Source organism: Cryptomeria japonica, unplaced genomic scaffold (assembly GCF_030272615.1).
Source record: "Cryptomeria japonica unplaced genomic scaffold, Sugi_1.0 HiC_scaffold_1350, whole genome shotgun sequence".
NCBI lineage: Eukaryota > Viridiplantae > Streptophyta > Pinopsida > Cupressales > Cupressaceae > Cryptomeria > Cryptomeria japonica.
Window position 1 is genome coordinate 8956 of NW_026729838.1, and position 10250 is coordinate 19205.

At 63.2% G+C, this 10250-nt stretch overlaps 1 non-coding gene across 1 annotated transcript; it reads left to right on the forward strand.

Annotated features, from left to right (window-relative positions):
• Window positions 1-5004: 5004 nt before the first annotated feature.
• LOC131873267 (5S ribosomal RNA) lies at window positions 5005-5122 on the forward strand. Its single transcript, XR_009371253.1, has one exon. It is a non-coding gene; the product is annotated as a 5S ribosomal RNA (ribosomal RNA).
• Window positions 5123-10250: the final 5128 nt, after the last annotated feature.

A 10250-nucleotide genomic window follows, 5' to 3' on the forward strand; every position in this document is an offset into this window, starting at 1 on the left:
ATCTTGAGCCCGCCCTGGTGCGCAGCCCAGGTAAGGTGCCCACCCTGGCAAAGGTGCGCACCCGGGCAATTAACCCTACTTCCGACTTCGTGCGCGCCAGGGTGGCAACCGGGCCTCGGAAGAGCCAATGCGAGAAACCCCACCAAACGCTCCGACAAAAAAAGAGGCGGCGCTCCAATAACCCCGCTTCGGAGCGCAGCCGGGGCAAACCCAGCCAAGGTGCCCACCCCGACGAAGGTGCACGCGAGGTGCGCACCCGGGGCAAACCGGGCTCCGACAACGTGCACGCAGCACCTTGGAGCACACTTCGAAGCACTCCCGGGTGCCCACCGGCGTTGCGCACCGTGGTGGGCAGCGAGGTGCGCACCTTTGATGCGCTGCCTTCACTAATTTCCAGAAAAAGGCAAAAAAAAATGAGATTTTAAAATTTCCGTTTTGAAAGATAGTGAAAAAAAAGGAACGCGGGTGCCATCTTGAGCCCGCCCTGGTGCGCAGCCCAGGCAAGGCATGCGCACCAAGGTGCCCACCCGAGGTGCACACCCGGGGCAAACCGGGCTCCGACTTCGTGCAGGCCGCACCTTGGAGCACACTTCGGAGCGCTCCTTGGTGCGCACCATGGTGCCCACCAGGGCGCGCAACCCAGCCAAGGTCTGCACACTAAGGTGCCCACCCCGGCGAAGGTGCACGCGAGGTGCGCACCCGGGGCAAACCGGGCTCCGACTTCGTGCACGCCATGGTGCCCACCGCGGCGAAGGTGCACGCGAGGTGCGCACCCGGGGCAAACCGGGCTCCGACTTCGTGCACGCCGCACCTTGGAGCACACTTCGGAGCGCTCCTTGGTGCGCACCATGGTGCCCACCAGGGCGCGCAACCCAGCCAAGGTGTGCGCACCAAGGTGCACGCGAGGTGCGCACCCGGGGCAAACCGGGGTCCGACTTCGTGCACGCCGCACCTTGGAGCACACATCGGAGCGCTCCCAGGTTCGCACCAGCGTTGCGCACCTTTGATGCGCTGCCTTCACTAATTTCCAGAAAAGGCAAAAAAAAACGATATTTTAAAATTTCCGTTCTGAAAGATAGTGAAAAAAACGGAACGCGGGTGCCATCTTGAGCCCTTCCTGGTGCGCAGCCCAGGCAAGTTGTGCGCACCAAGGTGCCCACCCTGGCGGAGGTGCGCGCCCGGGGCAAACCGGGCTCCGACTTCGTGCACTGCATGGTGCCCACCAAGGCGCGCAACCCAGCCAAGGTGCCCACCGCAGCGAAGGTGCACGCGAGGTGCACACCCGGGGCAAACCGGGCTCCGACTTCGTGCACGCCGCACCTTGGAGCACACTTCAGAGCGCTCCTTGGTGCGCACCAGGGCGCGCAACCCAGCCGAGGTGCCCACCCCGGCGAAGGTGCACGCGAGGTGCGCACCCGGGGCAAACCGGGCTCCGACTTCGTGCACGCCATGGTGCCCACCGCGGCGAAGGTGCGCACCCGGGGCAAACCGGGCTCCGACTTCGTGCACGCCGCACCTTGGAGCACACTTCGGAGCGCTCCTTGGTGCGCACCATGGTGCCCACCAGGCCGCGCAACCCAGCCAAGGTGTGCGCACCAAGGTGCACGCGAGGTGCGCACCCGGGGCAAACCGGGGTCCGACTTCGTGCACGCCGCACCTTGGAGCACACATCGGGGCGCTCCCGGGTTCGCACCGGCGTTGCGCACCGTGGTGGGCACCTCGGAGCACACCAAGGTGGGCAGCGAGGTGCGCACCTTTGATGCGATGCCTTCACTAATTTCCATAAAAGGCAAAAAAAAAACGAGATTTTAAAATTTCCGTTTTGAAAGATAGTGAGAAAAAGGGAATGCTGGTGCCATCTTGAGCCCGCCCTGGTGCGCAGCCCAGCCAAGGTTTGCGCACCAAGGTGCCCACCCTGGCGAAGGTGCGCGCCCGGGCAATTAACCCAACTTCCAACTTCTGCGCGCGCCAGGGTGGGAGCGCACCCAACAACCGGGCCTGGGAAGAGCCAATGCGAGAAACCCCACCAAACTCTCTGACAAAAAAAGAGGGGGCGCTCCAGTAACCCCGCTTCGGAGCGCACCCTGGGCAAACCCAGCCAAGGTGCCCACCCCGGCCAAGGTGCAGGCGAGGTGCGCACCCGGGGCAAACCGGGCTCCGACAACGTGCACGCCGCACCTTGGAGCACACTTCGTAGCGCTCCCGGGTGCGCACCTCAGAGCACACCAAGGTGGGCAGCGAGGTGCGCACCTTTGATGCGCTGCCTTCACTAATTTCCAGAAAAGGCAAAAAAAAAAGGAGATTTTAAAATTTCCGTTTTGAAAGATAGTGAAAAAAACGGAACGCGCGTGCCATCTTGAGCCCGCCCTGGTGCGCAGCCCAGGTAAGGTGCCACCCTGGCAAAGGTGCGCACCCGGGCAATTAACCCTACTTCCGACTTCGTGCGCGCCAGGGTGGCAACCGGGCCTCGGAAGAGCCAATGCGAGAAACCCCACCAAACGCTCCGACAAAAAAAGAGGCGGCGCTCCAATAACCCCGCTTCGGAGCGCAGCCGGGGCAAACCAAGCCAAGGTGCCCACCCCGACGAAGGTGCACGCGAGGTGCGCACCCGGGGCAAACCGGGCTCCGACAACGTGCACGCAGCACCTTGGAGCACACTTCGAAGCACTCCCGGGTGCCCACCGGCGTTGCGCACCGTGGTGGGCAGCGAGGTGCGCACCTTTGATGCGCTGCCTTCACTAATTTCCAGAAAAAGGCAAAAAAAAATGAGATTTTAAAATTTCCGTTTTGAAAGATAGTGAAAAAAAAGGAACGCGGGTGCCATCTTGAGCCCGCCCTGGTGCGCAGCCCAGGCAAGGCATGCGCACCAAGGTGCCCACCCGAGGTGCACACCCGGGGCAAACCGGGCTCCGACTTCGTGCAGGCCGCACCTTGGAGCACACTTCGGAGCGCTCCTTGGTGCGCACCATGGTGCCCACCAGGGCGCACCCGAGGCAAACCGGGCTCCGACTTCGTGCACGCCGCACCTTGGAGCACACATCGGAGCGCTCCCAGGTTCGCACCAGCGTTGCGCACCTTTGATGCGCTGCCTTCACTAATTTCCAGAAAAGGCAAAAAAAAACGATATTTTAAAATTTCCGTTCTGAAAGATAGTGAAAAAAACGGAACGCGGGTGCCATCTTGAGCCCTTCCTGATGCGCAGCCCAGGCAAGTTGTGCGCACCAAGGTGCCCACCCTGGCGGAGGTGCGCGCCCGGGGCAAACCGGGCTCCGACTTCGTGCACTGCATGGTGCCCACCAAGGCGCGCAACCCAGCCAAGGTGCCCACCGCAGCGAAGGTGCACGCGAGGTGCGCACCCGAGGTGCACACCCGGGGCAAACCGGGCTCCGACTTCGTGCACGCCGCACCTTGGAGCACACTTCAGAGCGCTCCTTGGTACGCACCAGGGCGCGCAACCCAGCCAAGGTGCTCACCCCGGCGAAGGTGCACGCGAGGTGCGCACCCGGGGCAAACCGGGCTCGGACTTCGTGCACGCCGCACCTTGGAGCACACATCGGAGCGCTCCCGGGTTCGCACCAGCATTGCGCACCTTTGATGCGCTGCCTTCACTAATTTCCAGAAAAGGCAAAAAAAAGAAAAAAATGAGTATTAAAATTTCCGTTTTGAAAGATAGTGAAAAAAACGGAACGCGGGTGCCATCTTGAGCCCGCCCTGGTGTGCAGCCCAGGCAAGTTGTGCGCACCAAGGGCACCCACCCTGGCCAAGGTGGGTCACGGGGTGGGTCCTAGGGTGGGTAACGGGGTGGGTACTAAGGTGCGTGCCAAGGTGGGTCATAGGGTGGGTGCCAAGGTGGGCACCAGGGTGGGTGTGCACCAACCCTAGCCAGGGTAGGTCACGGGGGTGGTGTCGGGGTGGGCGTCAAGGAGCCAAGGTGGGTGGCAAGGTAGCCAAGTTGCGTGCCAAGGTGGGGTGTCGGGGTGGGTGCCAAGGATCCAAGGTGGGTGCCAAGGAACCAAGGTGGGTGTCTGGGTGGGTGCCGAGGTGGGAGCCAGGGTGGGTCCCAAGGTGAGTGCAAAGGTGGGTGCCAGGGTCAAGGTGAGTGCCAATGTGGGTGTCCAAGGGTGCCAGGGTCAGGGTGAGTGCCAATGTGGGTTCAAAGGTGCTAAGTTGGGTGCGAGGTTGGGTGCGAGGGTGGGTGGGTGCCATGGTGGTGCTAGGTGGAAGCCCGGGTGGGTCGGCATCCCATGGGTGTCGAGTTGGGTGCCTGATGGGTGCTTCTTGTCAGTTTTAGTCGTCGGGACTCATTTCGAGCCTTAGAGGTCGTTTCTTGTCCGGTTGCCCTGTCTTCGACCTGGGAACCCAATTTTGGTCCTCGGGTCCCATTTTTTTTTGTCTCGCATCCCACTTTTGGCCTGTGGCCTTTTCGGGGTCGATTCTCGTTTTGGGCATCAGAGCATGTTTCTTCTCCTAAAACCCAATATTTGTTATTAAGTCTCGGAACACATTTTGTTCTCGTGGACCCATCATGGGTCTTGGAACGCATTTGTGGTCCTTGGGTCCCATTTTGCATCCCGAAACTTGTGTTTTGGTGCTTGATCCCTATTTTGGGTGCCCACCTTGCACCAAGTGCGCACCCGGGGCAAACCGAGCGCCTTGGTGCACCGGGGCAAGATCGAGCGTGCACCCGAGGCGCCCCGAACATGCACCAAGGTGCACTCGGCCCACATGTGAGCGCAGGTCGTTGCGCCCGAGGTGGTGTGTGGGCACCGCGTTGCAGACGGGACACTGCACGCACACGACGCCCCCTCCAGGTGCACGCACGTAGGCCGGGCCGGGTGCACACCCGCCGCCTAGCAAGGTGCGCGCACCCGGGCAGGGCTCACACTGGCGAACGGGGCGCAGCTTCGCGAGGGAGGGGTGTGCACTCGACGGGGGTGGGTGGCCGGGGGTGGATTCGCACGTGGGTCGCGGTTTGCTAAGTACACACTGCGACAAGCTCATAACGGGTGCGATCATACCAGCGTTAGTGCACCGGATCCCATCAGAACTCCGCAGTTAAGCGCGCTTGGGCGGAGTAGTACTGGGATGGGTGACCTCCCGGGAAGTCCCGGTGTTGCACCCTTTTTAGTGTTTTCGCCGGGCGTCGCAATGCTATTTGAATAAACCTTTTGCCCGTTTGCGTTCTCGTCGGGGCCGGGCCGGGCCGGGGTGCGCTGCCCGCACTACCGCGCGGCGGGGGCGACACCGAGCGGCACCCGAGGCGCCCCGAGCACACAGGCCACGGTGCAACCCGGGCGTTGTGCGCGCACCCCGGTGCGCCCGAGGTGCTGCGCGCGCACCCAGGTGAAATCGGTGTGCACCTCGGCCAGTGCGCGCTCGGTCGAGTCGCGCACGTTGGCCAAGGTGCACGGTGATGTTTCTTACTCTAAGGTTCCGCACCAGACGCCCGGGACAGGTGAGCGAAGCTGGGCGGGGCCGGGTGCGCGGCCGGGGCAGGTGCACGCAGCTGGAGAGAGCTTTGGAGCACACTTCGGAGCGCACCAATGATGCGCTCCATTCAAAAGTTTCCTGAAAAGGCAAAAAAAGTTGAGATTATAGAATTTCCCACTTGAGAGATTGTAAAAAAAAAAAATTTAAAATGAAGGAAACGCGGGTGCCAAGGTGTGCGCAGCCCAGCCAAGGTGTGCGCACCCAAGGCGCCCACCCTGGCGAAGGTGCACGCAAGGTGCGCACCCGAGGGCAAACCGGACAATTAACCCAACTTTCGACTTCGCGCGCACCTTGGAGCGCACTTCGGAGCGCTCCTTGGTGCGCACCAATCTTGGGCACCTCGGAGTGCACCATGGCGCCCACCAAGGTGCGCACCCGGGGCAAACGAGCTCCGACTTCGTGCGCACCTTGGAGCGCACGAAAGGTGCGCACCATGGCGCCCACCAAGGTGCGCAGCCCAGCCAAGGCGTGCGCATCAAGGTGCGCACCCTGGCGAAGGTGCGCACCCGGGGCAAACCGAGCTCCGACTTCGTGCGCACCTTGGAGCGCACAAAAGGTGCGCAACCCAGCCAAGGTGTGCGCACCCCGGTCAAACCGAGCTCCGAATCGTGCGCACCAGAGGTGCACGCCATCGTGCGCACCTTGGAGCACACTTCGGAGCCCTCCTTGGTGCGCGCCGATGTTGCGCACCTCGGAGCGCACCCGGGGGAAAACAATGCAATTAACCCGACTTTCGACTTCGTGGGCACCTCGGAGCGCTCTCGGGTTCGCACCTCGGAGCACACCGAGGTGCGCACCTTTGATGCGCTGCCTTCACCCAATTTCCAGAAAAGGCAAGAAAACATTGAGAAGGTGTGCGCACCGAGGTGCCCACCCCTGGCGAAGGTGCACGCGAGGTGCGCACCCGGGGCAAACCGGGGCTCCGACTTCGTGCACGCCGCACCTTGGAGCACACTTCGGAGCGCTCCTTGGTGCGCACCAGGGCGCGCAACCCAGCCGAGGTGCCCACCCCGGCGAAGGTGCACGCGAGGTGCGCACCCGGGGCAAACCGGGCTCCGACTTCGTGCACGCCATGGTGCCCACCGCGGCGAAGGTGCACGCGAGGTGCGCACCCGGGGCAAACCGGGCTCCGACTTCGTGCACGCCGCACCTTGGAGCACACTTCGGAGCGCTCCTTGGTGCGCACCATGGTGCCCACCAGGGCGCGCAACCCCGCCGAAGGTGCACGCGAGGTGCGCACCCGGGGCCAAACCGGGCTCCGACTTCGTGCACGCCGCACCTTGGAGCACACTTCGGAGCGCTCCTTGGGTGCGCACCATGGTGCCCACCAGGGCGCGCAACCCCGCCGAAGGTGCACGCGAGGTGCGCACCCGGGGCAAACCGGGCTCCGACTTCGTGCACGCCATGGTGCGCACCGCGGCGAAGGTGCGCACCCGGGGCAAACCGGGCTCCGACTTCGTGCACGCCGCACCTTGGAGCACACTTCGGAGCGCTCCCTTGGTGCGCACCAGGGCGCGCAACCCAGCCGAGGTGCCCACCCCGGCGAAGGTGCACGCGAGGTGCGTACCCGGGGCAAACCGGGCTCCGACTTCGTGCACGCCGCACCTTGGAGCACACTTCGGAGCGCTCCCTTGGTGCGCACCATGGTGCCCACCAGGCCGCGCAACCCAGCCAAGGGTGTGCGCACCAAGGTGCACGCGAGGTGCGCACCCGGGGCAAACCGGGGTCCGACTTCGTGCACGCCGCACCTTGGAGCACACATCGGGGCGCTCCCGGGTTCGCACCGGCGTTGCGCACCGTGGTGGGCACCTCGGAGCACACCAAGGTGGGGCAGCGAGGTGCGCACCTTTGATGCGATGCCTTCACTAATTTCCATAAAAGGCAAAAAAAAAACGAGATTTTAAAATTTCCGTTTTGAAAGATAGTGAGAAAAAGGGAATGCTGGTGCCATCTTGAGCCCGCCCTGGTGCGCAGCCCAGCCAAGGTGTGCGCACCAAGGTGCCCACCCTGGCGAAGGTGCGCGCCCGGGCAATTAACCCAACTTCCAACTTCGCGCGCGCCAGGGTGGGAGCGCACCCAACAACCGGGCCTGGGAAGAGCCAATGCGAGAAACCCCACCAAACGCTCTGACAAAAAAAGAGGGGGCGCTCCAGTAACCCCGCTTCGGAGCGCACCCTGGGCAAACCCAGCCAAGGTGCCCACCCCGGCCAAGGTGCAGGCGAGGTGCGCCACCGGGGCAAACCGGGCTCCGACAACGTGCACGCCGCACCTTGGAGCACACTTCGTAGCGCTCCCGGGTGCGCACCTCAGAGCACACCAAGGTGGGCAGCGAGGTGCGCACCTTTGATGCGCTGCCTTCACTAATTTCCAGAAAAGGCAAAAAAAAAAGGAGATTTTAAAATTTCCGTTTTGAAAGATAGTGAAAAAAACGGAACGCGCGTGCCATCTTGAGCCCGCCCTGGTGCGCAGCCCAGGTAAGGTGCCCACCCTGGCAAAGGTGCGCACCCGGGCAATTAACCCTACTTCGACTTCGTGCGCGCCAGGGTGGCAACCGGGCCTCGGAAGAGCCAATGCGAGAAACCCCACCAAACGCTCCGACAAAAAAAGAGGCGGCGCTCCAATAACCCCGCTTCGGAGCGCAGCCGGGGCAAACCCAGCCAAGGTGCCCACCCCGACGAAGGTGCACGCGAGGTGCGCACCCGGGGCAACCCGGGCTCCGACAACGTGCACGCAGCACCTTGGAGCACACTTCGAAGCACTCCGGGTGCCCACCGGCGTTGCGCACCGTGGTGGGCAGCGAGGTGCGCACCTTTGATGCGCTGCCTTCACTAATTTCCAGAAAAAGGCAAAAAAAAATGAGATTTTAAAATTTCCGTTTTGAAAGATAGTGAAAAAAAAGGAACGCGGGTGCCCATCTTGAGTGCCATCTTGAGCCCGCCCTGGTGCGCAGCCCAGGCAAGGCATGCGCACCAAGGTGCCCACCCGAGGTGCACACCCGGGGCAAACCGGGCTCCGACTTCGTGCAGGCCGCACCTTGGAGCACACTTCGGAGCGCTCCTTGGTGCGCACCATGGTGCCCACCAGGGCGCGCAACCCAGCCAAGGTCTGCACACTAAGGTGCCCACCCCGGCGAAGGTGCACGCGAGGTGCGCACCCGGGGCAAACCGGGCTCCGACTTCGTGCACGCCATGGTGCCCACCGCGGCGAAGGTGCACGCGAGGGGTGCGCACCCGGGGCAAACCGGGCTCCGACTTCGTGCACGCCGCACCTTGGAGCACACTTCGGAGCGCTCCTTGGTGCGCACCATGGTGCCCACCAGGGCGCGCAACCCAGCCAAGGTGTGCGCACCAAGGTGCACGCGAGGTGCGCACCCGGGGCAAAACCGGGGTCCGACTTCGTGCACGCCGCACCTTGGAGCACACATCGGAGCGCTCCCAGGTTCGCACCAGCGTTGCGCACCTTTGATGCGCTGCCTTCACTAAGTGTCCAGAAAAGGCAAACAAAAACGATATTTTAAAATTTCCGTCTGAAAGATAGTGAAAAAAACGGAACGCGGGTGCCATCTTGAGCCCTTCCTGGTGCGCAGCCCAGGCAAGTGTGCGCACCAAGGTGCCCACCCTGGCGGAGGTGCGCGCCCGGGGCAAACCGGGCTCCGACTTCGTGCACTGCATGGTGCCACCAAGGCGCGCACCCCAGCCAAGGTGCCCACCGCAGCGAAGGTGCACGCGAGGTGCACACCCGGGGCAAACCGGGCTCCGACTTCGTGCACGCCGCACCTTGGAGCACACTTCAGAGCGCTCCTTGGTGCGCACCAGGGCGCGACCCAGCCGAGGTGCCCACCCCGGCGAAGGTGCACGCGAGGTGCGCACCCGGGGCAAACCGGGCTCCGACTTCGTGCACGCCATGGTGCCCACCGCGGCGAAGGGTGCGCACCCGGGGCAAACCGGGCTCCGACTTCGTGCACGCCGCACCTTGGAGCACACTTCGGAGCGCTCCTTGGTGCGCACCATGGTGCCCACCAGGCCGCGCAACCCAGCCAAGGTGTGCGCACCAAGGTGCACGCGAGGTGCGCACCCGGGGCAAACCGGGGGGTCCGACTTCGTGCACGCCGCACCTTGGAGCACACATCGGGGCGCTCCCGGGGTCGCACCGGCGTTGCGCACCGTGGTGGGCACCTCGGAGCACACCAAGGTGGGCAGCGAGGTGCGCACCTTTGTGCGATGCCTGCACTAATTTCCATAAAAGGCAAAAAAAAAACGAGATTTTAAAATTTCCGTGTTGAAAGATAGTGAGAAAAAGGGAATGCTGGTGCCATCTTGAGCCCGCCCTGGTGCGCAGCCCAGCCAAGGTTTGCGCACCAAGGTGGCCCACCCTGGCGAAGGTGCGCGCCCGGGCAATTAACCCAATCGTCCAACTGTCGCGCAGGGTGGGAGCGCACCCAACAACCGGGCCTGGGAAGAGCCAATGCGAGAAACCCCACCAAACTCTCTGACAAAAAAAGAGGGGGCGCTCCAGTAACCCCGCTTCGGAGCGCACCCTGGGCAAACCCAGCCAAGGTGCCCACCCCGGCCAAGGTGCAGGCGAGGTGCGCACCCGGGGCAAACCGGGCTCCGACAACGTGCACGCCGCACCTTGGAGCACACTTCGTAGCGCTCCCGGGTGCGCACCTCAGAGCACACCAAGGTGGGCAGCGAGGTGCGCCCTTTGATGCGCTGCCTTCAATTTCCGAAAAGGCAAAAAAAAAGGAGATTTTAAATTTC